Genomic DNA, 27,338 nt, shown 5'->3' with positions numbered 1-27,338 from the left:
TTCAGTCCCCAAATATAGTGCTAGATTCCGTCTAGATTTTCTTACAGCAAGAAGGCTATGTTATACCTGGTAGAGTTGTATTAAACAAGCATCATTCATGAGGTACAGTGCTGTCGGCGATGAACTCAATGTTAATCAATTAACTCTATATATTAAATAAGGTGTCTCCCTCATTGAAGGTATTTTGCCCTATACTGACCCTAGAAACAATTCTTAAAGGTTTTCTAATTCAGGGTTCACAGAAACTTTACTCAATATTACCACTCTGAAGAATGACAAGCATGTATTATTTCTTTTTAATGGACAGGTAAGGAAAGGAAATGTAAAGATAGACAGAAGCTAGTGGTTCACACTTATAATTCTGGTTATTGAGAAGGCTGAGATCTGATCATGGTTCAAAGTCCAGGCAGAAATTTTTACAAAATTCTGTCCCTAACTAACCAGCAAAAAACCACACTAGAGAGTGGGAGAGAGCCAGCCCAAGGCCCTGAATTCAAGCCATAGAACTGAGGGAGCTAAGGGAGGAAGAAATCTTAGAGAGATAAGATTTTTATACTCCTCTCAAACTGGTAAAACTAGAAAACTGAAAACCCTAGTACTGGGGGCACAGCTTAAGTGGCAAAGCCTACCTAGCAAAAGTATATGCCCATGAGTTCAAACTGCAGGATCACCAAAAATAAAAATAAAAATTGAAGTTAGGGTTAAAAATATTCCAGTATTCTGGAACAGAGAACAGAGAACTAAGGAAACAAAAACAAAACAAAAAGTAAATATGAATCTTAATTCCTCACATATCACTAATTATACTAAAAGTTAAATTGTTAAACAAACTAACGTTAACACACACAAAAGGTAAAATAAAATAGCAAACATGATTGAGCCATTTGCTCCCTACAAACTCACTTCAAATAAAATAATATAAGTAGGTTATTACCAGAGACAAAGAAAAATGTTATGTAATGATGAAGGGGTCTATTCCCTAAGAGGACATAGCAATCCTGAATGTTTATGTACCAAACAACAAAGCTACAAAATGTGGAAAGCCAAAAAAAAAAACCCAATAAAATTGAAAGAAAAAATAGAGAAGTCTCCGTTACAGTTAATATTCAAAAAAATCACACTCTCAACAATAATAAAACAGCAAGAAGAAAACCAGCAAGACTATGGAAGAATTCAATGCTAGCATCCAACAGGATCAAATAGATGTATAAAATCCACCATTAGACAGCAGAAGAATGTACATTCTCTTCAAGTTTTGAGAGAATTACCAAAATGCAACCAATTTAGGGATATGAAAATAAATCAAAGTTTAAAAAAATACTGAAGGATTACAATTGCTTTCCTTCAACTAAAATGAAATCTATCTACAGCAGAAAACTAACAGTAAAATATTCAACTATTGAAAACCAATCCATACTTCTAAATAATCCAAGGGTCCAGTTCTGGGGTTTGAACTCAGGGTCTGGGCACTGTCCTTGGACACTCTTTTGCTCTGCCACTTGAGCCACAGCACCACTCCTGGCTCTTTCTGAGTATGTGGTACTGAGGAATCAAACCCAGGGCTTTGCGCATGCTAGATGAGTACTCTATCACTAGACTATGCTCCTAGCCTCCACAAAGCAATTTTTAAGGAAGAACTTATGATAAATACATACTCAGGTGAATAAAAGTATCAAATTAATAATCCTAGGTCCCAACTCAAAAGCACAATAAATCCAAAGCAAGAAAAAGAAAAGAAATATTAAGATAGTAGAAACTGATAAACTGAAACTAGAAAAATTCAGTAAAACAGAACTGGGAGTTTGAAAAAATTAATAAAAATGATAAATTCATAGGAAGACTGTAGAACAAAAGACACAAATTACCTAAGTACATTGGGATAGGACATAAGCCATCACTACAAACCATGTAGATGATTAACAGGATACTATGAACTCTACACATGTGAATTTAACAACTCAGATGAACGAAAACATTTCCTTTACAAAAGAACTATGACAATTCCTTGGGCCAGGAGTCTGGCTTAGTGGTAGAGTGCTTGCCTAGCCTGCAAGAAGACCCAGGTTCAATTCCTTGGTACTACATACACAGAAAAAAGCTGGAAGTGATGCTGCGGATTAAGTGGTAGAGTGCTAGCCTTGAGAAAGCCCAAGGACAATGCCTAGGCCCCAAATTCAAGGCCCAGGACTGACCCCCCAAAAAAAAGAACTATGACAATTCCTTGTATAGCTATAGATCAATTTGAATATGTAGATATGTTTATCAACTTGAATATATGTATTTTTATTCAACTTGAATATATATGGAGGGAGAGATCAATTTGAATAACCCTAAAGATGACATACCTAGACTGAGATCTTTATAGGAAAAAGATTTCTCTGATGAAAACCTTTAGAGAATAACTAATACTTTTCTACAAGTCAAAAAGGGAGAATCTCCCAATGAGTTTAAGAAGCAGGTAGCACCTACTTACATATCCAAAGATAGTGCAAATAAAGGAAACTATGGGATAATATCTGTCCTTAATATAGATGTGATGACTCTTAACAAAATATAAGCAAGCAAAGTCTTATAATATACAAAAAATATGCCATGACCAATAAGTTTATTCTAGAACCCCAACACTTCTTCAATACTTTAAAATCAAATTATTTATTATTTTAATTTAATAAAATAAAGTGGGGTTGGGATAATGTTATATTAACTGAGGAAGAAAAGGCAATGAACCAAATTTAGCACACATTCTTTTTCAAAGCTGTCAGACAGCTAGGACCAGAGGGATTGTCCTCAATCTGAAAACAAGTACCTAAAATTCAGAGTTAGCTTTATACTTTAACAGAAAAAGAATAGACTAGGAAAGAGCACCACTATCTTTCAGCTTATATAATGTTAGACATTCTAGATAATGCAACCAGAAAAAGAAGAATAAGAAAAAGAAAAAAAACAGACCATTAAAAAGCATACAGATAAGAATGGGAAAAATAAAATAATCCCTGTTTTCAAATTAAATAATTACTATCTAGAAAAAGCCAAAGTCAGAGAAATATGCAAAAACAAAGACTTCTATTACTAGTAAGTTCAACAAACACATAGGATACAAGATAAACAATACAATACAAACTCCACTCTACTTCATATATTATCAATGATCACTCAAATACCTATATTAAAATACAACACTATCTACAATTACTCAAACAATTGATTGCTTAGGTGTAACTTTAGCAGAACATGTATGGGTCTTATATGGGTCTACACATCAGTAATAACCTAATCTTACCGATAAAGTCTTATTTTGGCTCACAGTTGGGAAGTTCCAGTTCATGGTTGGTTGGCCTCATTACTTTTGAGCTTGTAGTGAGGCAATGGAACATGGTAGGAGCATGTGGTAGAGGATGCTGGTTCACCTCACAACAGGCACAAAAGAGAAACAGGAAGGAGAATAATTCCCCCTAAAACCATAATCAATCACCAGAAGACTTCCCACTTGGCCTTGCTTCTTAAAGTTCCACCACTCCCCGGTATTAGCACACTGAGGACCAAGTGTGTAATGCATGGCCCTTTAAAAGGCATTTCAAATCCATAATACAATCCCTACACATAAAGAAGAGTGGCTAAAATAAGAAATACTGACACTAACAAAGGCCACCAAGAAAGTTAAGGAAACAGATTGGTTACACATTGCTAGTAGGAAAGTAATATGGTACAGACATTCTGGAAAGCTGACAATTTTAAGAGAAAAAAAAAACTAAACTAAACTTGAAACTGCTACTATACAGCCCAGAAATCACATTCCTGGCTATTTTATCATCCCCAGAGAAATGAAAGCTTATATTCACACCAAAACTTACACATAAATGTGTAAAGTAGCCTTATCTGTAGTGGGAAAAGATTAAAAATGTGTGGTTAGTTAAATGGACTGCACCACCTTAGTCATACCATAGGAATGAAAAGAAATGAGTTATTACTACATGTAACAAACCAGGATGAGTCTCAATAAAGATCTGCTAAGTAGAAAGAGCCAGTCTCAAGAGGTTCTAGATTGATTGCATGTATAGAACATTATAGAAGTGACAGCTTCAGATGTGGAGAGTGAACTACTTACCAGGAATTAAGGGAGCAGGCAGGAGAGAAGGGGGGAAGAGAATAGTAGGGTGACTTGAGGGTAGTGATGGATGAGTTCTGTTTCTTCACTACATCAATGTCCTGTTATTCCACTGAATTAGACTTTTTCAAGATGTTATTAGTGAGTGAAACTGTGTAAGACATTCATAGGATCTCTGCATTACTTTCACAAGTGCGTATGAATCTATAGTTAACTTAAAACAAATCATATAAAACAGCAGAATATAGTTTTCTCCTAGGGAAAGCAGAATGAGGAACCACTATATAGTCCATTCTGATGAAGGAAATATTGAGATGAATTATCTGTAACATGAAATCATTTCAGTATTCCAGTCTGAATTATAAATGTTGCTCAGGGTGGCAAAAAAGTAGTTTTATAATCCCCAGAAGAATCTCTTAACTTATATTCTACTTTCAGTCTTGGTGTTTGGCTGATGCATTCAGTAATATTTGTTTGCTTTTCGTGATTGATTTGTGTATTGTAATGTGAACTTTTCTATGGTTTCAAAGCACAGTGATCTCTGATTGGCTCCTGCCATGTGAAAAGGAGTGAGATGGTGGGTATCTTTTAGGTTACTCTGAGCATCCGTTGGAGGTCAGAAGGACAATAAAAAGAAGTGCACACAGCTAAATATCTCACATGAAAGCTGAGGCAATTCAGATGTTGTGCTTGACAGATTTTCATTGGCATTTTTTTGAAATTACCTAAGAAAACAACTTGAAGAGAAAAACTAGCCAGGTGCTGGTGACTCATACCTGTAATCCTAGCTACTCAGGAGGCTGAGATCTGAGAATCTGGGTTAAAAGCCAGCCCAGGCACTGAAGTCCATGAGACTCATCTCCAGTTAACCACCAGAAAACTGAAAGTAGCACTGTGGCTCAAGTGATAGAGTGATAGTCTAAAGCTGAAGAGCTCAGGGACAGTGGTTAGGCCCAGAGTTCAAGCTCCACAACTGACAAAAAAAAAATGAAACAATACAAAAACTATTTACTATGGTTCTGCTACCAAGATTCTAGTCCATGGTCCTGGGCTTAGTTAGTAGTCCTTTCTTCTGGACCTGTAGTAAGCAGAAAATCATAGTGGTACACATATATAAGAAGAATGAGGGGCTAGGGAGTTTGGCCTAGTGTTAGAATGCTTGCCTAGCTTGCACAAAGACCTAAGTTCGATTCCTCAGTATCACACATATAGAAAAAAAATGCAGAAGAGGTGCTGTGGCTCAAGTGACAGGGCGCTAATCTTGAGTAAAAAGTGTCCAAGGGCAGTGCCCAGGGTCCTGAGTTCAAGCCCCAGGACTGGCAAAAAAATGTCAATGCATGAGCCAGGCACTGGTGGCTTATGCCAGTAGAAATCATAGCTACTTAGAAGACAGAGAACTGAGTATCAAGGTTTGATGCTAGCTTGGACAGGAAAGTCCATTGAAACTCTTATCTACAATTAACTAAAACAGCCAGAAGTGAAGATGTGGCTCAAAAGGCAATGCTCCATCCTTGAGTGAAACAGCTAAAAGTTCTCTGAGCCCCAATACTAGCTCAATACATATATACATACATACATATATACATACATACATACATACATACATACATACATACATACATACACACACAAATATATACATACATACTAATGATTCTGGCTTAATCAATGGTTCCTCCGGATAAATTAATTCATAAAAAGAAATTGTTATGACAGGATACTGGTGGCTCGCGCCTGTAATCTTAGTTACTCAGGAGGCTAAGATCTGAGGATCACAATCCAAAGCTAGCCCTTGCACTAAAGTCTGTGAGACTCTTATCTCCAATTAACTACCAGAAAACTGAAAGTGGTGCTGTGGCTCAAGTGGTAGAGCACTAGCCCTGAGCTGAAGAGACAGTGCCCAGGCCCAGAGTTCAAGCCCCACGACAGGAAGGAGGGAAGGAAAGAAGGAAGGAAGGAAGGGAGGGAGGGAGGGAGGGAGGGAGGGAGGGAGGGAGGGAGGGAGGGAGGGAGGAAGGGAGGAAGGAGGGAAAGAAAAGGGAAGGGAAGGGAAGGGAAAGGAGGGAGGGAAATTGTTATAAACTACCTCTTATCATCTATGTCAGAGGAGGAATGAAAATGTGATTTTCCTCTCTGACTGAGATCTATGCTGCAGTCAGAAAGAACGACATCACCCCATTTGTAAGGAAATTGAAAGACTTAGAAAAAATCATATTAAGTGAAGTAAGCCACATTCAAAGAAACATAGGCCCAATAATCTCCCTCATTTGTCATAATCAGTAGAAACCTTGGGCTCTCCTAGCCGAGATTTACAATAGAACAAAATCTAGAGACATTAGGCCAAATAGTATGACACTAAATGTAAGGACCTCCAGGATAAGGAAACAAAAGGCATGTAATGAATGACTGCTGTTCTTAATGTACTATGTTATCTCTCATCTCTTTTGCCATCCCTTGGTTATCTCATATTGTTACAATATTTCACCTTGTTATCTGATATATTTTATATGTGCTTAATTGGTTATTTGCAATTGGATAGGTAAGGGGGGAAATCAAGATAAGCGGGGGGAGGGTGGGAGAGAAATGGGGACCATGTCATGAGAAAGAGTATCAATGTTTGTGAAGTTATGCACCTTTTATCTGGTGAATATAATGTAACCGTTCTATTAATCACAATAAAAAATTGTGAACAAAAAAAATGTTTGTGAATGGCGGAAAGAGGGTTTCTCAACAGGCTTGAGGCTACATTTCAGAAAGGGCTACCCACAAAGCAGTCAGTCAGACTGTGACTTTCAGGAAGATGACCTTACTTACCTCTAAGAAGAATGTTCTGGGTAAAGTCCAATTTGCTAGAGGAGTTTGAATTTAATGTTATTTCACAAATATTATTAAATTAACTACAGCTAAAAACCAGAACATTTTCATTTGTCAATAGATTGAGCTATTTGTATAATGTGACTCATTAATCCCTTTCAGTGAAATAATCTTAGGTTGCAAAATAATTCCATCTCCAGGATCTCACTCAGTCCAATCTTCAGTCTATAACTAGATTTCTACAGATAGCCACAATTTTAACAAACTCTTTGCTGGCTGACATCACCTGCTACATAAGCAGCAGAATCAATAGGAAATGATGACTTGATGACTTAGATTCAGAATATATCTGAAAATAATACATATGTCAGGAGCAACTTTTAAACATGCATGACGTGCCAACCATGTTCATTTCGATTGTTTCACTTAGTTCACACAATACTAATGAGAGGGGCCTTCCATCCCCACTTCAGCACTAAAGAAAGAAAAATTCAAAGGGATTATGTGATATGCCTATGATCAATTGAATTGAATCCAATTATCTCTGACATCAGAGATTTGTCTACTTTCCTTTATATCCCATCACACATGCAATTTGAAGCTATAACAACTGAGTAAGAATTTTTCATTTTCCACTAAAGATGAAGCATTTGTAAGAGACTTTGGTTTTAAATAATAAGGCCTGTGTGACACAGCATTTTTATTAGAATAGATAGATTAGATGTACATATTAGAATAGGTTAGATGACTATATGGAGTCTTCCTTAAAAGTAGAACTTAGATTCAAGAAGCCTGATCAGAAACCCACATTTGACATTCAGTGTTCTGACTCCTCCTATTATGGTTAGACTTTTGAAAACCATTAAAGTGAACTCTGAAAAATCAACTCCTACATGTTCTCATTGATCCAAGCCAAAGAAACTGTACTGAGCCACAGCAGCAGCAGTGGTTCCTTAAAAGTTGGGTAAATTGAGGACACCATGCCTCTTTATCTCTTTCACATAAAAAGACAAATCCAGAGAAATGCCAGAACATATTACTGGATGAGCAAAGACAAACCCAGTTAGGCACTCTCTTTGACAACTGCCTGCATTTCCAACACCCTTTCTACCTCCCTCCCCCCCCCCCGCCCCGCAAAAAAAGATGAGATCAGAAATAGTCTGCTTTTAGTCCATGGTCACAATTTTCTGCATGTGCCATCCATTCCTGACCCATTAAATAGCTTCAACATTAAATGATAACCATACTTATTTGATATATATTTAGTCACTTGCTATCATAATTCCCCTCAACTAAAACAAATGAATACTTTTCAAGTTAAAGGAAGACAGTAAGACTTACTAGCTAAAGTCATATGTCTCAGGCAACAATTTGTCTCTTTCCTTACCAGTCTGAGCAGAGCAGATGGCCACAGGCCTACTAAGATGATTCAAATTAAATGCATGATTCTGAGTCATTTCCTTAGATGAGCAGAAAGGGGATCAGCTTTAAGCTAAACTCTAGTCAGCTCAAGATTCAAACATTTTAGTTGAGTCCAAAAGGCTTCAGGATGGAGACTAGGAGAAAACATTAATCAAGTACAAAAAGTGAGTTCAAGCTCAAGGCTATGTCCTAATGGTCAACTCCAAGATGCCAAGCACCTCCTTCTTCAGCATGCCCAGCTTTCCAGTATCATAAACACAGATATGCTTTTTGAGAATCGAAGATAGTACTATCCTGTCCAGGTAAGAATGATATATGATGCTTGAGGAAAAGGAAAGATGCTCCCATTTGAATAAAGAATACAGCAGGGCAATTGTACATTTGCTACAGCATCTTTGACTTTTCATGTGACAGTCAGTGTGGCAAGACTGAAATATGACACAACTGTGTTGGGAATAAAGAAGTTCATAGCAATAAGTCAACTCCACCATGCCTTTGTGGGCATCAGAAAAAGTGCAGCCAGTCACCAAGAAGGTTTCACAACATACAAAAGGGAGACAATAAATTCTGCCAGGAAGTTAAGGGCCATGCCCCAAACCCACCATTATTCCTCTAAGGATTTCCTGAGAGAGTGTCAAGCAGAGAAACTGGAGATCCTCCAAGACTGGCCACTCTTGTCATCACTTTGATTTTAACTACCAAGGTTGCCTAGGAAACCGAGAAGGCAACAGGCTGTGTTGAAACCTGAGTTAATGGGAAGATTCCACTGCAACCAGACCTTGGTGACAAGAGAAAGCATAGGAGAATGATCAGCCAGGAGTTTACGAGTTCTTTATTCTTCTGGCCTTTCAATGTCAAGTGAGATAATTAATCAGTTCTTTATGGTTTTCCCCTTCTTTGCATAAAAAGGAATTCACTGCTCAAGGCTAGATGCTCTGCTGTTTTCAAATCTGTTTCACACACTTTTGGCCCAAATACCATGTACTCCTTCCAATGACTTTATACGCCATCCATCTTCCTATTGCCCTTCCCAAATTCTCCTACATTTATAGCACAACCTTTGATGTGTAGCACTTATCTTCATCTCTCATAAATACCTTAGAGAGAAAGTCTCTAAGTAGGTCTCTTTATACATTTAATCAAATTGTATTCCTCCCTCTATAGTTCCACCAAAGTAAATGGCATTCCAGTGCATCAATAGTAATTAAATGGAGTATCTACCCTTCCTCTAATGAGTAAAAATTATGGATATCAATCCAACTAAAATTCAGGAAAATTCAATATTATAAAGGCAGCATTTCTTTAAGTTCAATAAAGTTTCAATAAAAATTTAAACAATGTTTTAGTGAAACTTTAGAGGCTAATTTTAAAATTAAAATGAAAGTGAGGTCAGGTGCTGGTAGTTCATACCTGTCAGCTTCTCAAGAGGCTGAGATCTGAGGATCATGATAGGAAGTCAATCTAGGCAAAAAAAAAGTCCAGGAAACTCTTGCCTCCAATAAACTTCCAAAAAGTGGACCTGTGGGGCAAGTGTTAAGTGGTAGACTGCTAGCTTGACCAGTAAAGCTCAGGAACAGCACCCATACCCTGAGTTTTTAAGCCCCACAACTGGCAAAAAAAAGTGACATAGGAAGCAAGTGAAATAGAACATAGAGTTTAAGAAAAAAAATAATATGAGTGGCTGATGCTGTAGCTCAATGTCAGAGTACCTCCCTAACATGTATAAGGCCCTAGTTCAATACCCAGCACCACCAAATAAAAGAGGAAAGAAGGAGGCATAGGAAGGAAAGGAAAAGAGGAGGGAAGAAGCTGGAGGGAAAGGGAGAAAGGATGGAAGGAAACTCAGAGTAGAAGGAAGAAAGAAGAAAAGGGAAGGAAGGAAGGAAGGAAGGAAGGAAGGAAGGAAGGAAGGAAGGAAGGAAGGAAGGAAGGGAGTTAAGGGAAGATTTCAAACTATATAGTGAAACTATAAAGCTAGCATCCTTAAAACAACATGATGGAAGTGCAAAAAGGAAGAAATAGGGCCGGGAGTTTGGCCTAGTGGTTAAAGTGCTTGCCTAACATGCATGAAGACCCGGGTTCGATTCCTCGGTACCACATACATAGAAAAAAGCTGGAAGTGGTGCTGAGGCTCAAGTGGTAGAGCTCTAGCCTTGAGAAAGTCCAAGGACAGTGCTCAGGCCCTGAGCCCAAGCCCAGGACTGGCAAAAAAAAAAAAAAAAAAAAAAAGGAAGAAATAGGTTGGAGAAACAGAAGCATACATAGAAAGGAAGAAAGCCTTTCACATCATTGGCAAAGGAAGGATTGAACTTTCAGTAAACAGAATTAGCACAGCTTTCCATGCTGCTTTTAAAAAGATAAATTTACGTGTATTTACCAAATTGATCTAAAAATCAATAAATCCCTGAGCAAATGGATAAAACAAAATCTAATTATGCCGGATGAAATGAGTCCATCTTGCTAAGTAAAAGAATCCAGTTACAAAAGACCAAAAGACCACATAGGATTCTACCTATATGACTTGTCCCAAATAGGCAAAACTGAAAAACCAAAAATAGATTTCTGACCCAATGAATGGATGCATTTAAAATGACATATTGTATTTAATATGATTTATATATCAATAAGACCATTTAAAATATACAAAACTAGCCAGGTGCTAGTGACTTGCACCTGAAATCCTGGCTACTCTACAGGCTGAGATCTGAGGATTGAGACTGGAAGTCAGCCAGGAAGTCTGGTGAGACTTGTATCTCCATGTAAACACTCACAAACCTGAAGTAGAGCTGTGGCTCAAAGTAGTAGGGTGCTATCCCTGAGCAAAAGAGCTCAGGGACAGTGACCAGGCCCTGAGTTCAAACCCCACAACTGACTCCCTCCCACCCAAAAAAAGAGCCACTTGAGGACTGACAGCTTACCTTTTTTATCCTGGAAGACTCTTTCCACAAAAGTCTGAGGAAATCCTATGGTTAGAAAAAAATCCAGATAAGACTATACACTTATACACACACACACACACACACACACACACACACACACACACACACGCCTATTTTATGGCCTTTTGGTGACCTCTCTCACAATTAGTATCTTAGGATTGCTTAAAATTATTTTTTATGTGGCAGAGGTCTTAAGTAGCTCAAATTTTAGCTTAGCACAGATCTAATAAATATATTAATTCATTTAGGGATCTACTTAAAAGTTCAAGTCGTACTTAAACATTAATAAACACATTTCTCTTGTACTACTCTACTATTGCTGAAGTATATGGCTAGTTAGCTACAGTTCCTGTTGCTAAGATGGATCCTACAGAGTAGTCAATCTGGTTTTAATAAGATATCTCATTTAAAGTATTCAATTGAAGCAGAGGACCAGTCACCAATGATTTATGTTCATAATCTAGAAACTCAGGAGACTGAGATCTGAGGCTCACCATTCAAACCCATCACAGATAGGAAAGTATGTGAGATCAGCAAAAAGCCAGAAGTATAGTTGTGCCTTAAGTGTTAAAATACTGGCCTTCAGTAGAAAAGCTAAGGGAGAGTATCCAGACAAAGTTCAAGCTCCAGTATTGGCACACAAAAAAAAAATCTATGAGAGAGAGACAGAGAGATTTGGTTAGACTTGGGACACAGCTCAGTGGTAGAGTGCCTGCCTACAAATTGTGAGGCCCAAAGCTGAAACGGAAAAGAATAAAAATAAAAAGCATCTCAGCATTGGCAAACCTATACTTCTAGCTACGTGGGAGGCTAAGATCTGAGGACTGTAGTTTGAAGCCAGTACAGGCAAGAAAGTCCACAAGACCTTTATCTCCAACTAACTACCAAAAAACTGGAAGTGGAGCTGTGGCTCAGTGGTAGAGCACAAGCATCAAAACATCTTCACAGACAAGTACCAGGTACTGAGGTCAAGTCCCAAGACTGGAACAGAAAAATAAATAAATAAATAAATAAATAATAGATCAAGTAGCACATAGACTAAATAGATTATATATTCAAATAATAGATCAAATAATTACATATTCACACATATTTGTTTCCCATAAGCTCATTCCTGATTTTTTTTAAATTCTCCTCTATCCTTCACACAAAAGAATAGCAAAAAACATCCGAACTTAGAAATGAAGGTATGAGGGCCTGGAGTTTGGCCTGCTCGTAAGAGTGCTTGCCTAGTATGTCTGAGTTCAATTCCTTGGTACCATATATATAGAAGAAGGCTGAAAATGGTGCTGTGGCTCCAGTGGTAGAGCAATAGTCTTGAGAAAGCCCAAGGACAGTGCTCGGGGCTCTGAGTTTAAGGCCCAGGAATGGATAAAAAAAAGGAAATGAAGGTATGAGAAGGAAAATTCTAGATAACACAACCACATAGAGAGATGGAAAATGAAGAGAGATGGAAAATGTCAGAAGACTGACATCAGAAGATCATGGTTTGAAGCCAGTCCAGGCAGTTAAGTCCATAAGATTCTTACCTCATACCTCATATTAACCACCAAAACCAAACAAACAAATAAATGAATAAAACAGAAATTGAGCTGTGGCTCAAGTAGTAGAACACTAGCCTTGAACAAAAAAGTTAAAGGACAATGCCCAGGAGGGCCCAGTTCAAGCCTTATGACACAAAAGAGGGGAGGGGAGGGAGCAGGAAAAGAAAGAGGGAGGGGGAGAGGAGGGCAGACAGGGAGGGGACTGGCATGATCATGGTTCAAAGCCAACCTGGGTAGGAGAAGGTCCATGAAACTCTTTATCTCCAATTAAACAACAAAAGGGAAGGAAGTAGAGCTGTGGCTCAAGTGGCAGAGTACTACCCTTGAGCAAGAAAGTTCAAGGATGGCACCCAGACCTGAGTTTAAACCCCAAGACAAACACAAAAAAGAAATAAATAAATAAAAAGAAAGAAAAGAAAAAGAAGAAAAGAAGCTAATATTTAAACATAAAACTAATTATCAATACTATTTTGAAATAAGTGCATCAACTTGGACATATTATAGCACATTATAAAATAAATACATAAAATACTCTAATAACAAAATGAAGAGGGAACTAATGGTTTATGAAGATAAAGCTCCTACCATGCAATAGGTCCTTCATGATCATAATTTTGTCAGCTTTTCACTGTAAGGTATCATTAACTTCATCTTACAGATGGGGACACTGCAATCTAAATTACCTAAGTGATTCGCCCAAGGTTAGATAATGTCACATATAGAACTCTTTTCCAATCACTCTAGCCTAGCACTACAATTTTTTTTTTCTTTTGTCGGCTGTGGGATTTGAATTCTATGCCTAGGCTCTGTCCCTGAGCTCTTCAGCTCAAGGTTACTGCCCTGCCCCTGATCCACAGCACCACTTACAGTTTTCTGGTGGTTAACTGCAGATGAGTCTCACCAACTTGAGTGGTGAGACTTTGAACCACAATCCTCAGATCTCAGCTGGCTTTGAACAACAATCCTCAGATCTCAGCCTCCTGAGTAGCTAGGATTATAGGCATGAGCCACCTCGCCTAGTTTACAATCCAGGCTTTTCACATGGTAGCACCACTAGTCCAGGTGGTATGTCCATCGTGCAGAATGAAAATGCTTCCTGTAGAGTAATGTGTACAAAGTAGGTGCCAAAATGAAGCTAAAGTTATTCCCTGAAGTCTATCTGGGAGTACTTTGGCTTCAAAAAGGGGAAGAGAGTCAGATGCTATTCAGGAAGTTGGGATCTGAAGATCATGATTCCAAGCCACACCATGTAGACAAATTGAAGAGATTCTTATCCCTGATTGACCAGTAAAAAGCCAGCAGTGGAGGTGTAATAGAGTGCCAGCCTTGAACAAAAAAAAAAAAAACAAAAACAAAAACAAAAAAAACACACACACAAGAAGGCACGGCCCTGAGTTCCAGCCCCAGTACTAATGCACACATGAACACACACACGCACACACACACACACACGCGCGCGCACACACACACACACACACACACACAAGGGGAGATAATGAACAATGATAAAAGGGGTAACATTTATCAAGATGCCTTGTACTTACAAACTGATTAGTTGAATGGTAATCCCTCTGTACAACCACTTAACAAAAACATAAGTTACAAAAAAGACACTAAAAACAAATGTAATCGCTTTGCATTACTAGTTTTCTTTTCTGTAATAGTATTTTTAGGAATAAAAACAATCCCATAAGGAAATGCAATGAAGTGACTAATTGTGGAGACAGGTATTCCCAAAAGTCTGAATCTCCAGACAATGTGGGGGGTGGAGGCCATACCTGCTTCCTAACAAAAAATGTACATGCCCAGGGTTCTGAAAAGTCTCCTTACCAAACTCTGGTGCTGATACTACTCTCAAGCAATGATGAGAAGCCCCAGACCAACCATTTGTTTCAATGCTCATGACCACTATGCAAATTAGTGTTGTTAACCTCCTCCCAGAGGCAAAGAAAAGGAACCCAGAAAGGCAAAATCGCCCAAGGTGTGCCATCAGAAATCTATTTGCATAGATGGGAAGATCAGGCAGCTGCTCAGCTCTGTCACACCCTATGATATCTGCAACTCACGTGCCAATGGATGTGCCACTAGCAAAGGCTAGCAATTGGAGGATAATCTTCGACTGACTTTGCCTTGCAGGCAATGATGTTTCTGATGGCTTGGATGGGAGCAGATGGTGGGGAGAGTGATGGTGATGGTGTGAGTGGAGTCTATCATTTTCCATAATGACTTCTGCTAGAAGAAAGGCAGCTGATGAAAATCATGTGTTTAAAAGTAAAGCAACTAGGAAACAATTCTTTTGTTTAAAGATTTCATCATTTGTCTTATGTACAATTAAAAACTTCCTTTTCCAAAAAATATATTTATAAGTAAACATGATGTAATGAGCTACATTTTTATAGTAAAGTAGCTCACAAGGTAAGATAAAAGAAATGTAGACATGTGTTAACAACAATAGTTACTCCAAGACTTGTAAGAAAACTGCACTTTATGCTTCTTGTGTAAATATTGAAATTTTAGCACAAAGAACAAAAATATCAAGTCTTACAAAATACTGAGAGAGGAAAATCGGAAAGACTACAAGATACTTGACACTGACAACTCTTAAAACAGATGACCCCAGTGAGATTGGTCCCCTGGTACAGTTCAACACTGACAAGAACACAAGTTCACAGATGTTAGAAGTGTTCTAGGCTCTCCATTTTGACCTTGAGCAAACCATGGGCTACTAAAGGTATGAGAAATCCCTGTACATGGAAGATAAAAGGCAAATATCTGAACAAACAGAGAAAAGGTGACTTGGAGAAACTGGAACACGACAAGAGAATATTTTAAGAACCAAAACTACAAAAAAAAAAGACAACTCAGTTGTGAAGCAAGAACAAAATCTCCCAAAAAGAAACCTTCAGAGAATAAAACCATGATGACAGAAATAAAAATTCATTATACAGTTTTGGCCTCTGATATTGAGGGAAAATATTTTGTCACAGCAGTGTGAAGTTGATTAACACGAAGAGATTTGAAATACAAGAGAAGAAAGATGGTCAGAGAATTGATGGTGAAAATTAGTTCCTAATGATAACTGGGTACCAAATAGAGGAGATGAAGAAATAGTATGATTCAAGAAATTGGCATAACAACCCTTTCCAACTTTCTGCCGCTAAGACATCTTTTAATTTTAGTAAATGAATGAAGTTGGTTCTCTCACAAAGAAAAGTTCAGATCTGGACACTAATGGCTCACACCTGTAATCCATTCTATTCAGGAGAATCACAGTTCAAAGCCAGCCTGCACAGGGATGTCTGTGAGACTCTTACTTCCAACTAATCTCCAGAAAACCAGAGTGGTACTGTGGCTTAAAATGGTAGAATGCCACCAACCTTGAGCAAAAAGAGTTCAGGGATAGTGCCCAGGCCCCAAGTTCAAGCCCTATGACGGACAGAAAGAAAGAGAGAGAGAGAGAGAGAGAGAGAGAGAGAGAGAGAGAGAGAGAGAGAGAGAGAGAGAGAGAGAGAGAGAGAGAGACAGAAGAAAAACAGTCTAGAAAGCACAACTAGGCCAAAAATGGAAACAGAATTACTACAAGCAGGGGATTCCTGTGCATTCAGCCCAAAGGGAGTAAGAAAAGAAAGTCTGAAGGGGAAGCTTCCAGAAAGCTTTTTAATAACAATAGTACTAATAACAATAATAATAACTGAGAGACTAGCTGTTACTATTGCTTATAATTGCCTTTGTAGAAAGTTTTGCTAAAAGGCCATTAAAAAAGATGAAAGTAATTTAAAACTGAGAAAGAAAAGCAAATTAAAAAATAGGGTTATTAGTATTATGAAAAATAAAAAGATGTAAAGAGCAGCACACTACAATGCTCAGATATAAAGAATATTATAGGTATACTTATTTAACCAAAGTTGTATTTAGACAATGAGAAAGCAGATAGAAAATAAAAGTAGTGTAGGAAGCTTACTCTATCTTCCATGAGAGGGCACAGATACACAGTATTTACAATGGGAAAGCAAGAGACATATAGTTTCTAGAACGTGGCAGATGCATAAATTCCATAAGAAATTTGAAAGAGTTGAAAGCAGTTGCCTTTGGGAAGAGGTACAGAGAGATGTTATAAAGGGTAAGTCAGGACACCGAATTTTACTAATACTTTAACTTTAAATATTTTAGATCCTTTACTAATATTTAGACTTTGCAAATTATATGCATGCAAAGTTTTTATTTAAAATGTAAATTTCAAGACTAACAATATGGATCAGTGATAAAGTACAAGTTAAGTAAAGAAACATAACATAAAAAGGAAAAATGCTGGATTTCCAAAATAAACAGGTGGGAGCTGAAGTGATAATTTGACTACTAAAAAGAGATTTGATATTCCTGGAATCCCTAGGTTTGTCACAGCAGTTTTACAGCAATTTCCTCTTAATAGTTCACTTTAATATCTTCTGTGCTTTCATTCTTTTTCTTTGGGGGTGGGGGTGGTATTAGGGCTTGAGCTCAAGGCCTGGTCATGCTCCCTTCACTTTCCTGTTCAGGGCTGGCACTTGACTACTTAAACCATTATTTCTGGCTTTTGGGTGGTTAATTACATATTAGAGTCTCCTAGATTTTCCTACCTTTGAACCAAGATCCTCAGATCTCAGTCTCTGAGTAGTTACAATTACAGATGTGAGTCACTAGCACCCAGTCTCTCCTTGTTTTGTTGTTTGAATAATCAGTGATCCAATCTCCTCTCCATTCTAGAATTTCATCCACAGGCAAAACCAGACCTACTACTTGCTTTTGTTATCTGTGTGAATCTCACTGGTACAAATAGTACCTACCATTTCCCAGGGAATAAGAAGGTATTATTTATTTCCTGAGTACACACACACACACACACATACACACACACACACACACACACACACACACACACACTTTACTGCTATGATCAAAAGAGCTATACTTTATCATTTTCAGCGTGCCTTCCTGTGATTTTACTTGGCCATACAACAATCCTAAAAATAGGAATAGGCAAGGCATAAATTGAGACATTTAAGTGACTTCTCTAAAGACACTCAGCTGGCTAGGGTGGAGACAAGCAGTGGGGACTCTCACCTCCTCCCATGTCAGGAAGCAGGCTTGTTTTCAAATCTCATGTAGTCTCCATTTGTTTAATAGTTCCAGTTGCTGGCAGCCAAACAACCAGATGGTGGCAAAAGAAAGAAGGTGGATAAATTAACTTCTCTAATTCCCAGCCATGATACCTAGAGCCAGCCTTAAGAGTAAGCTACCCTCTGCCCCATCAGCTTAGGATCTGTCATGCAACTAGCTTAAATCTGGGATCTTGGGACTTTTTCCACATTCAAGAGTCTCTTTTCCAATTGTAAAACCCATGAAAAATAGAGTATTTCAACACTTATCAATTAATGCCTTAGGCAGGTTTGGTTTGCAGCCAGCTAAATATAAACCTGGAAGATTTGGAAGATGTTTAAGAAAAAAGACATCACATTTGTCCTAATTCAAAATTGTTCCCAGAATTAACCCTGACCATTCTAGCCCAAATTCTTTTATAAGATGCTGTTAGCAGGAACGCCAGAAGGTGCTAGCTCTCATTTTTGTCACTTCACAAATATCTAAGAAAACCATCACCACTAAAACAGCAGAAATCCCCAGAATCCTGATCACTGAGACATAAGTTGGATAAACTCCCATTATCATTGTGTGTGTGTGTGTGTGTGTGTGTGTGTGTGTACACGCACGCACGCATGTGTGTACTTGTACTACAGCTTAAACTCAGGGCCTAGGCACTGTCCCTAAGCTTTTTCACCCAAGGCTGGTTCTCTACCACTTGAGCACTAGTTCCACACCTGGCTTTTTGTTAGTTAACTGGGAATAAGCATTGCATGGAGTTTTCTGCCTGGTCTGGCTTCAAACTAAGATCCTCATATATTAACCTCCTGAGTAGCTAAAATCATAGGCCTGAGCCACTGGTGCCCATTATTATCTTAACAGTGACTTTGATGTCATATCTCAGGAGGCTGAGATCTGAGGATTAAGATTCTAAACCAGACTCAGCAGATAACTCTGAGAAACTGTTATCTCCATTTAACCAGCAAAAAGGCAGAAGTAAAAGTATGCCTCAGTTATACAGGCAGTCAGCCAAGAGCAGAAAAAGGCCATTGAGAGCATGAGTCCCTGAATTCAAGCCACAGAACCACCACACACACACACACACACACACACACACACACACACACACACACACACACACACACAAAATTTAAAATAAAATTAAAAGCCAAGCAGAGTGGCTCACACCTGTAATCCTAGCTACTCAAGAGGCTGAGATCAGAGGATCGAAGTTCAAAGCCAGTCAGGGCCCTAAAGTCTGTGACATCTTATCGTTGATTAACCACTAGAAAACCAGAAGTGGCGCTGGGGCTCAAGGGGTAGAATAGTAACCTTAAACTGAAGAACTCAGGGACAGCGCCCAGGACCAGAGTTCAAGCCCCATGACCAACAAAAAAAAAAAAAAAAATCAAATAACTCAGTTGGATGTGCCATCTTGTTCATCCGTAACAAGATTTTTCTATTTTTAGCAAAAACTGCAATCTGGGCACGTGCAATCTTAGCTATACAGAATACCAACTGGATTTCTGAGGTTTTTTTTCTCTGTGTGTGGGAGCATGGCATAAGGCTCTGAGAAGGGCAGGATCAAAAACGAGCTGTGATACTCACCCTGACATAACCAAACAATGTGTCCAACTCCACCATGACTTTCTAACTCATTATTAGTACTCTTTTTAAAAAATTGTAATGACTATTACACATGCCCTTAAATTCATAGTCCATTGGAATCCATTTCTGTGAGCTCTGTGGCAATGATTACAGGTTTAAATAGAGACTAAAGGATAATTGTAAGATATCCCAATCAGGATGCTGTGCTCCTACACATAGTTTAAAGTCATAACACACCCAGGTTACATAACTGCCTCTGTGGAAAACCATGTATTCAGAGCAGTGTCTGAAGCCTGCAAGCAGCTGAGTATTTTCCAAATCAAGTACTAAAAACTGGATTTACACTGGTTGTTCCAAGCTGACGGCAGCTGCTGCTGCCATTAGAGCAATTCAATTTCTTTTTTATAAAGCACAAGTAAGGCTCAATTTACTAAAGTTTTATTTCCTTTTTATGCATCCCATATGCTGGGATGGGGGGAATTAAGTTTATGAGATTAAAAATGAGTTTTATGCTAAATGTTTACAAAGTTTCAGCTGCAAGCCCTTATAACCCTTCAAGTTCAGCCACTGGTTTTTCTTTTTCCACTCTAAGAAGGTCTTTGTGTATTTGCAAAATAAAGTTATTCAGCCCCCTTCCTCCTTCCCATCCTACATTTTTACATCATTTGAATAAACAGATAACTGCCCTTCATGATGTCAAAAAGAAAATCATGGACTTTTCATATATGAGCTCAATTACTTTTCCAAATTGTGCTCTTGTTTTCCATTCTCTGTGTCTGGTTTTAGCTAGTCTGATTATATTTCTCACTTCTTATGATCATGTTCAAAAGAGCAATACTCTTTATTGGATAGAAAGAAACATCTAGATTGCTAACAATGCTGAATTCGGAGAATAGTGTATTGCATCACATAATTAGAAAAAATGGTAGCTTCTTTTTGTTTTGTTATTATTGTTGTCATTGAGACTCGGGCTTGAATTCACAGCTTTTTGCTGTTTACTTTGTCACTCAAGGCTGATGCTCTACTACTTAGCCACACTTCCACTTCCAGCTTTTTACTGGTTATTTGGAGATAAAAATCTCATGATTTTTTTCTGTCCAAGTTGCCTTCAAACGATGATGCTCAGATCTTAGACTCCTAAGCAAATTCAGTTATAAGCATGAACTACCAGACCCTGACTATGATGTTAGGTGTGTGTGTGTGTGTGTGTATGTGTGTGTGTGTGTGTGTGTGTGTGTGTGTGTGTGTCGGTGGTGGGGCATGAATTCTTGGCCTGGGCACTGTCCCTGAGCTCTTCAGCTCAAGGATACTACCCTACTTCTTGAGCCACAGCACCACTTCTGGTTTTCTAGTGGTTAATTAGAGATGAGTCTCACAGTCTTTAGTGCCCAGGCTAGCTTTGAACTGTAATCCTCAGATCTCAGCCTCCTGAGTAGCTAGGATTACAGGCATGAGCCACTACACCCGGCTGATAATTAGTCTTTAAAAAGGTGAAAGTTTCACTTCCTTGCTGCAAAATTAATGAGCACCAAGATTTTTCAAGTGCACGTGTGTATGGAGCCAGGAGATCCAATATGTTTTAGTATGTTTTACCCTATACATCCCTCCTCCCCCTGAAATCTTTTTTTGAATCCTTCAAGTTCTAACTAAACTATGAGAGTCTATCATTTTAAACTACATTTAGTTTATTTTTTTGAAAAAGTTAGAAAAATATCTGATGAGAAAGGAATTCCAGACATGACCAGAACAATCATCCAAATGGCCCACATTCACTAATGCAATTTACCTCCATGTTAGCCACTAAAAGGGTAAGTTTCCAGTCTTCCCAGCAGCAGAAAAGGAGGCTCTAGAGTAGAGTCTTAAAGCATGTAAATGGAAGAGAAAAACATAATAAATGTACATCTCAATAGGTGACAGATGGCCTGGATCCTCTGAGGCCAAGCTGTGTTGATTAGATTGACTGCATGTCCAAGTAAGTTGCAGAGGGCTTCTCTGAACTTTCCCAGAGCTCAGATCAAACTCCAACAATGAGATCCATGAGAAAAGAAGAGAAAGCAAAGCAAAGCATTACCTTAGAATTAAGGAAAGGCTAAAGTGAACCAACTTGAGCCAGAGACATCCATTTAGAGTCTAAAGACTGGAATGCTATAGAAATGTATATTAATGTATTGTATTGAAAATTAGTTCATCCCAATAGGCATCTCATGACCAATGTGGTAGTTTATACCATATACACAGGAAAGAATGCCAATCATATGGAAGGGAACCAACCAAAAAGATAAGGGTAAAGATGTCTACAGAGCACTGATCAATATGGGCCATATTGCAGCATGGTCTACCACTTACAATCCATCAAAGATGATCTTTCCATACTTGACACAACACACTTCTAGCAACAAAGGAGAGCACATGGAACCTGCCAGGAGAGGGATGGACTTGAAGTTTGGGGTAAGTGACCATATAGACCACCTTGCTCCTATGTTGTCACCAATATTGTGTTCATTGTTCCCCTTTAAACTATTAAAGCTTAAGAAATCATATAAGAATGAAGAGAAGGAGGAGGAGGAGGAATGAGAAGATGAACAAGAAGAAGGAGGGGGGGAGGAAAAGGAGGAGAAAAAGAAAGAAAAAGAAGAGGAAGAAAAGGGGAGGAAGAGAAAGAAGATCAGAAAGAAGAAGAGAGGAGAAGGAGGAGGAGGAGGAGGGAGGAAGAGGAGGAAGCCGTCCATGCATGTAGGAGTGGTCAGCAGAGATTTTGCAGGAAGAATCTTGAAAGATGTCTTATATTTAGAAAGAACATCAAAATACTTCAGGAATAGGAAGGGAGATGGGGGCATTTGATGTAGGTATAAAAGTGACATATTTGTAGAAAAGGGATGGCAATGCAGAGACCAAATCACAGTCAAGGAAACAGCATTTGATGGAGAGACAAGCCTCAGGATCTGGAGGATTATCAACAGCAAACTAAGAGCAGTGACAAGCCATTCACGGCGATGAGGAAGAAAATGCCACTTACATACGACATCCTGGAGGAAATGGGCTAGACAGGGCAGGCAGCATAATAACATAAAGAACAGTAAGTACAGTAAGGCCAATGAGGACAAGAAGAGTTCCAAGCATGAATTAAGCAAGTGCAGGAAACTAGAATCAAGGAGAGCAGAAGTTGAGTATTCATCCTCCCAACTCTCTCCATGCCATGCCTTTCTGAGCTTCTTGAACTGGTGGGTAATACCTGTTCCATGCACCTAGCTTTCTCTGGGAGAGAGCCCTACAACATTGTCTGTCCCTTTTGTTCTTTCAAGATTGGGATTTTGCTGGGTGTAGTGGTTATATACTTGTTATTGCCCAGCATTCAGGAGGCAGAGTCTGGAGGACAAGAGTTCAAAACAAAACTGATTTGAAATAACATAAAACACAAAACAGATGTTGGTGAGAGTATCCCAGTACTGTTAATTAGTCAGAGCTCCTTCATCTCCTCTCAGTCTCTTGAGCCATGCCTCTGTATGTTTTTTTAATAAGCCATTTGTGCCTTTGCAGATCTCAGCTGATATAGTCACCTAAACATTTGAAAGAAGCACTAAGTAATGAATTGAACCACAGTGTACAGTTTTGGGCATGAAGAATCAGAAAAACAGCACACTGAAATATTAAGTATTAGTTGGGCATAAAAACTAGAAGGACACTGGTTAGGGCACATTTTAGCTCCTCTACTAGGCAGCCATGTGACATCATTTGGATGCATCTTCTAAGCTGGAGACTTTTCATCTGCAGAATAAAGATTAAACAAATTAATCTATATAAAGTACTTAGAACAGTACCAAGTTGCATTAGATGTTTTCTGTTAACATTATCACCACCACCATCATTGTCATCACTATCATCATCATCATTGTCATCATCACCACCATTAATATCACCATTATCAGTCACCATCATCATCATCCTTACCATCACCACCATCAATATCACCATCATGAGAGCCCATGTGAGCAATGCTGATGCCCTTTGAGCTAATGATGACAGTAAAATGCTTAAGTGAAAATTTCAAGAAAGCACTTGAAAATAAATACTGGCATTTGGGTAAGAGGAAATTACGAAGGCACAGACAGACCTAAGTGCCTTTATGAAAGAGCGAGGTGAAACTTTGAAAATGGATGAGCTTTTCAAAAGGGAGATGACATCAAAAGAATAGCAAAGTTCTAAGAAATAAGCATTGGAGAAATGTACAGTAAGTGAGTAGGAGGAAGGTGATAGGTTAAAACAAAGCAGCAGAAGAGCTGGATCTCATGATATTGCATAAGATAAAGAGCAAGAAGCAATAGAAATAGCAAAGGCCTTTGAACTTCACAAAGTTCAAGAGAAGAACCTTGGAAAAAGTGGAAGGAATGGACAGGAAAAATCGGTCTACCAAAAAAACAACCCTAGGGGAAGCAGCCATGGTCAAAAGGATACCACTCTATGGGGATTTTTACACAGCTGTTATAGACAAGAGGAGAATTTAAAATAAAGGGGTAGGAGAACAAAACAAAATTGGATTGTACTGGATTTATGAAGTCAAGGCCTTATGCTTATAGGCAGCTACATCTTGAGTCACATTGCGTGCGTGTGTGTGTGTGTGTGTGTGTGTGTGTGTGTGTGTGTGTGACATGAATCCTGAAGCCTGAACTCAGGGCCTGGCCATTGACCCTGAGCTTTTGTGCTCAAAGTTAGTGCTCTATCATTTGAGCCATAGTTTTACTCCCAATCTTTCTGGTGATTAATTGGAGATAAGAGTTTAAAAGACTTCTCAGATCTCAGCCTTCTGAGTAGCTAGACTCACAGACATGAGCCACCATCATCCTGCTTTTATTTTTTGGAAAGTGTCTTGTCTTGACCAGCCTGGACCACAACCCCTCTATTTGTACTTCCTGCATAACTAGAATGACAGGTGTGTGCCACAGCACCCAACTTTGTATTGGTGGAAACAGGATCTAATGTACTGGACTGGTGGTATTGAACACTGATCCTTTCATAAGCCTCTTGATTAACTAGGATCATGAACCACAATATTTAGCTAAGAGAACTCTTGAGGTTAAGATAAAGATATAAGGAAATATGTCTCTGGCAAAAGAGAAACCGCAAGATTAGAAATTCAATTAGAAGTTGTGCATAGCTGTACACTCAAGTAATGCCAGTACACAGGAAGGTGAGACAGGAAAATTACCTTTTCAAGATCAGGGGAAGGACAAAGAGGAAAATGAAGTAAAAGGTAGTGGAGGAAGAAGACAAAGGGAAGGAGGAGGTGATGAAGAAAGAGGAAGAAGAGGAAAACGAAAATCAGAAGAAGGAGAATAAAAGAAATCAAGTGAGAATCTCTTTATACAAGAAATCAAAGTTCCAACTGTTTGCACAGTTTTCCTATCCTAATTGTGTTTTTCTCATTTATTACAAAGCTAGCTATTAAGACTTTTAATTATTACAGTCCAGCTGTGAATTTGAGCCTATTGAAGAATAACACAAGAATGGCAACCCAAGACTGTTCACTTCTAAGTAACCTGGGTTCTTAAAGGAACAGGCTTTGCAATAAGGCTGCCTATGTTCAGGTCCCTAACTTTGCCCTCTCCAACAATAACCTGGGGAAATTCTCCTTCTATCCTAAAGATCTACATCTCTAAAACAAAGACATAAATGGTATACACCTCACTGCCATGAGAAGTAAATGAGATAATACAAATAGTTTAGTAAGTATCCAGCATGTAGCAAGGATTTAGAACTTAGTACGTGTTATCCACCTCACACAGCACTTACATCTTAATTCTTTCTCCTCAGAGCAGTACTCTAACTTCTTCCAAGTGAAGGAGAATGTTATTACAGGAAAGCCCTGAAATAATGTAAATTCTGCTCTAATGCAACTGGAACTTAGCACTGTCTTCTCCTGTGGCCAACATTCCCATTTTCTGCAGAGGAGACAATGGGAAGAGAAGCAGGTAACTCTGCCCTAGGAAACAGGGAAATAATAAGCATGCCAAGCCCCAAAAATCCGCACCCCATTTCCCTGAGCTAGGTTGAAATACTGGGGACCAAGTCACCCAGAGATGTCTAAAATTCCTGCTGCTTCTCTAAAACTCCATTCAAATAATGTATAAGAGAGAAAGTGAAGAGTACAAAAGAGAAGAAAACATAGAGAAAAAAGGAAGGGGAAGGGAGAAAAAGAAGGAAGGAAAAGGGAAGAGAGGCGAGAGGGAGAGGGAGATATGGAAGGAAGAGAGGAACAGGTAGAAAGAGAAGGAGAGGGAGAAAGATGGAGGAGAGAAAGGAAGCTCAGGGAAAGAAAGGGAATAGAAAGGGGAGGGGAGAGGAGAGGGAAATGAAGAGCGGGGGAGGAAAGGGGAGAAAGAACAGAAGAGAAAAGAAAAAAGAAGAGAAGAATAAGTGAAGAGGAAGGGGAAGGAAAAAGGAAAGAGATGAGCTGAATTTATGGTATTACAAAACATAAAGGAGCAAGCAGTTCAAATAGGGAAGCTTAAAGGTCACAAAGAGGTCACTTAGGCCTTTAAGAGAAGAACCTTAAAGAGATGATGACCCAAGGCCTACCCCACTGATATTTAATAAGAAGACACATGGCCACTGAACAGCAGTGTGAGTCAATTTCTACCACTGTAACAAAATGCCAAAGATAACGTTTTAATGGCATGTGTTAATCATACAAATTGTGGGTTTATTACATTTCCTACTACATGTAATATACTCTGAGCACATTAAACCCACCTACTGCTTGTCTTATATGCTCTCTCCCCTTTCCACTTCCACGTCACTCTCTCCTATCATTCTCATTTTTTCCCTCTAGTAATATTAAGTTTCACACACAAAGGAAAACATGAAGTTCTTGTCTTTCTGATTCTGGCTTATTTCATGTATTATAATTTCTAGTTCCATTTATTTTCCTGAAAATGACAATTCCATTTTTCTTTATTGCTGGGGGAAAAAAACTACTCTACTTTCATCTGTCAATAGGCACCAAGAATGATTCCATGAGTTGGCTATTGTGAAAAGTACAGCAATAAGTATGGGTATGCCGAAAGCTTTCAAGCAAGCAGTTCCAGAGGTGATTCAACTCTGGATTATACTGTAATTCTATTTTGAGCCTTCTAATTTACATGTCTACCAACTGTGTATAGGGGTTACTTACCCCCACATCCTTTACAATACTTCCTTCCACAAGGATAGCTATTTTGACGACAATGAAATGGAATCTTAATGTAGTTTTGATTTGTATTACCTGATGACTACAGAAGTTGAAAGTTTGGGGAGGGGGGTTTCATGTATTTATTGATTATTGGAACCTCTTCATTTGAAAGTATCATTTAAGTTTGCTGGCCCATGTTGACTGGATTATTTGCTCTTTTGGTGTTTGTCTGAGTCCTTTAAATATTCTGGAAGTTTTTTTGTTTTTATCCTTTGGGTTTTGTTAGTTTGTTGTTGTTGTTTTATTTTGTTGTTTTTTGTTTTTGCCAGTCCTTGGGCTTGAACTCAGGGCCTAGGCACTATCCTTGGGCTTTCTAAAGACTAGCACCCTGCCACTTGAGCCAAAGCACCACTTTCAGCTTTTTTTCTGTGTTTGTGGTACCAAGGAATCAGACCCAAGGCTTCCTGCATGCTGGATAAGCACTCTACCACTAGGCCATGCTCCTGACCCCTGTAGGAGCTTTTCAGTTTCATGTAATCCCATTTGTCAGTCCTTATTACTATTTCTTGAGTTATTAGAGGAAAATTGTCAGAAAGTACATGCTTATGCCTGCGACACTTAACTTC

At 38.6% G+C, this 27,338-nt stretch overlaps 1 long non-coding RNA gene across 2 annotated transcripts in view; it reads right to left on the bottom strand.

Moving 5' to 3' along the window:
- LOC150046000 (uncharacterized) overlaps positions 1-27,338 on the bottom strand; it is a 368,029-nt gene that overhangs the window by 285,199 nt on the left and 55,492 nt on the right. For both annotated transcript variants that reach the window (XR_016532710.1, XR_016532709.1), the window contains exon 2: positions 11,260-11,304. This is a non-coding gene — a long non-coding RNA (uncharacterized LOC150046000). The remainder of the gene's footprint in view (positions 1-11,259; positions 11,305-27,338) is intronic.

The sequence above is a fragment of the Megascapheus bottae genome, chromosome 26 (genome assembly GCF_031878675.1).
Source record: "Megascapheus bottae isolate mThoBot1 chromosome 26, mThoBot2.hap1, whole genome shotgun sequence".
NCBI classification, from domain to species: Eukaryota; Metazoa; Chordata; class Mammalia; order Rodentia; family Geomyidae; genus Megascapheus; species Megascapheus bottae.
The sequence above is the reverse complement of the archived record's forward strand: the minus strand, read 5'-3'. Positions and strand labels throughout refer to the sequence as shown.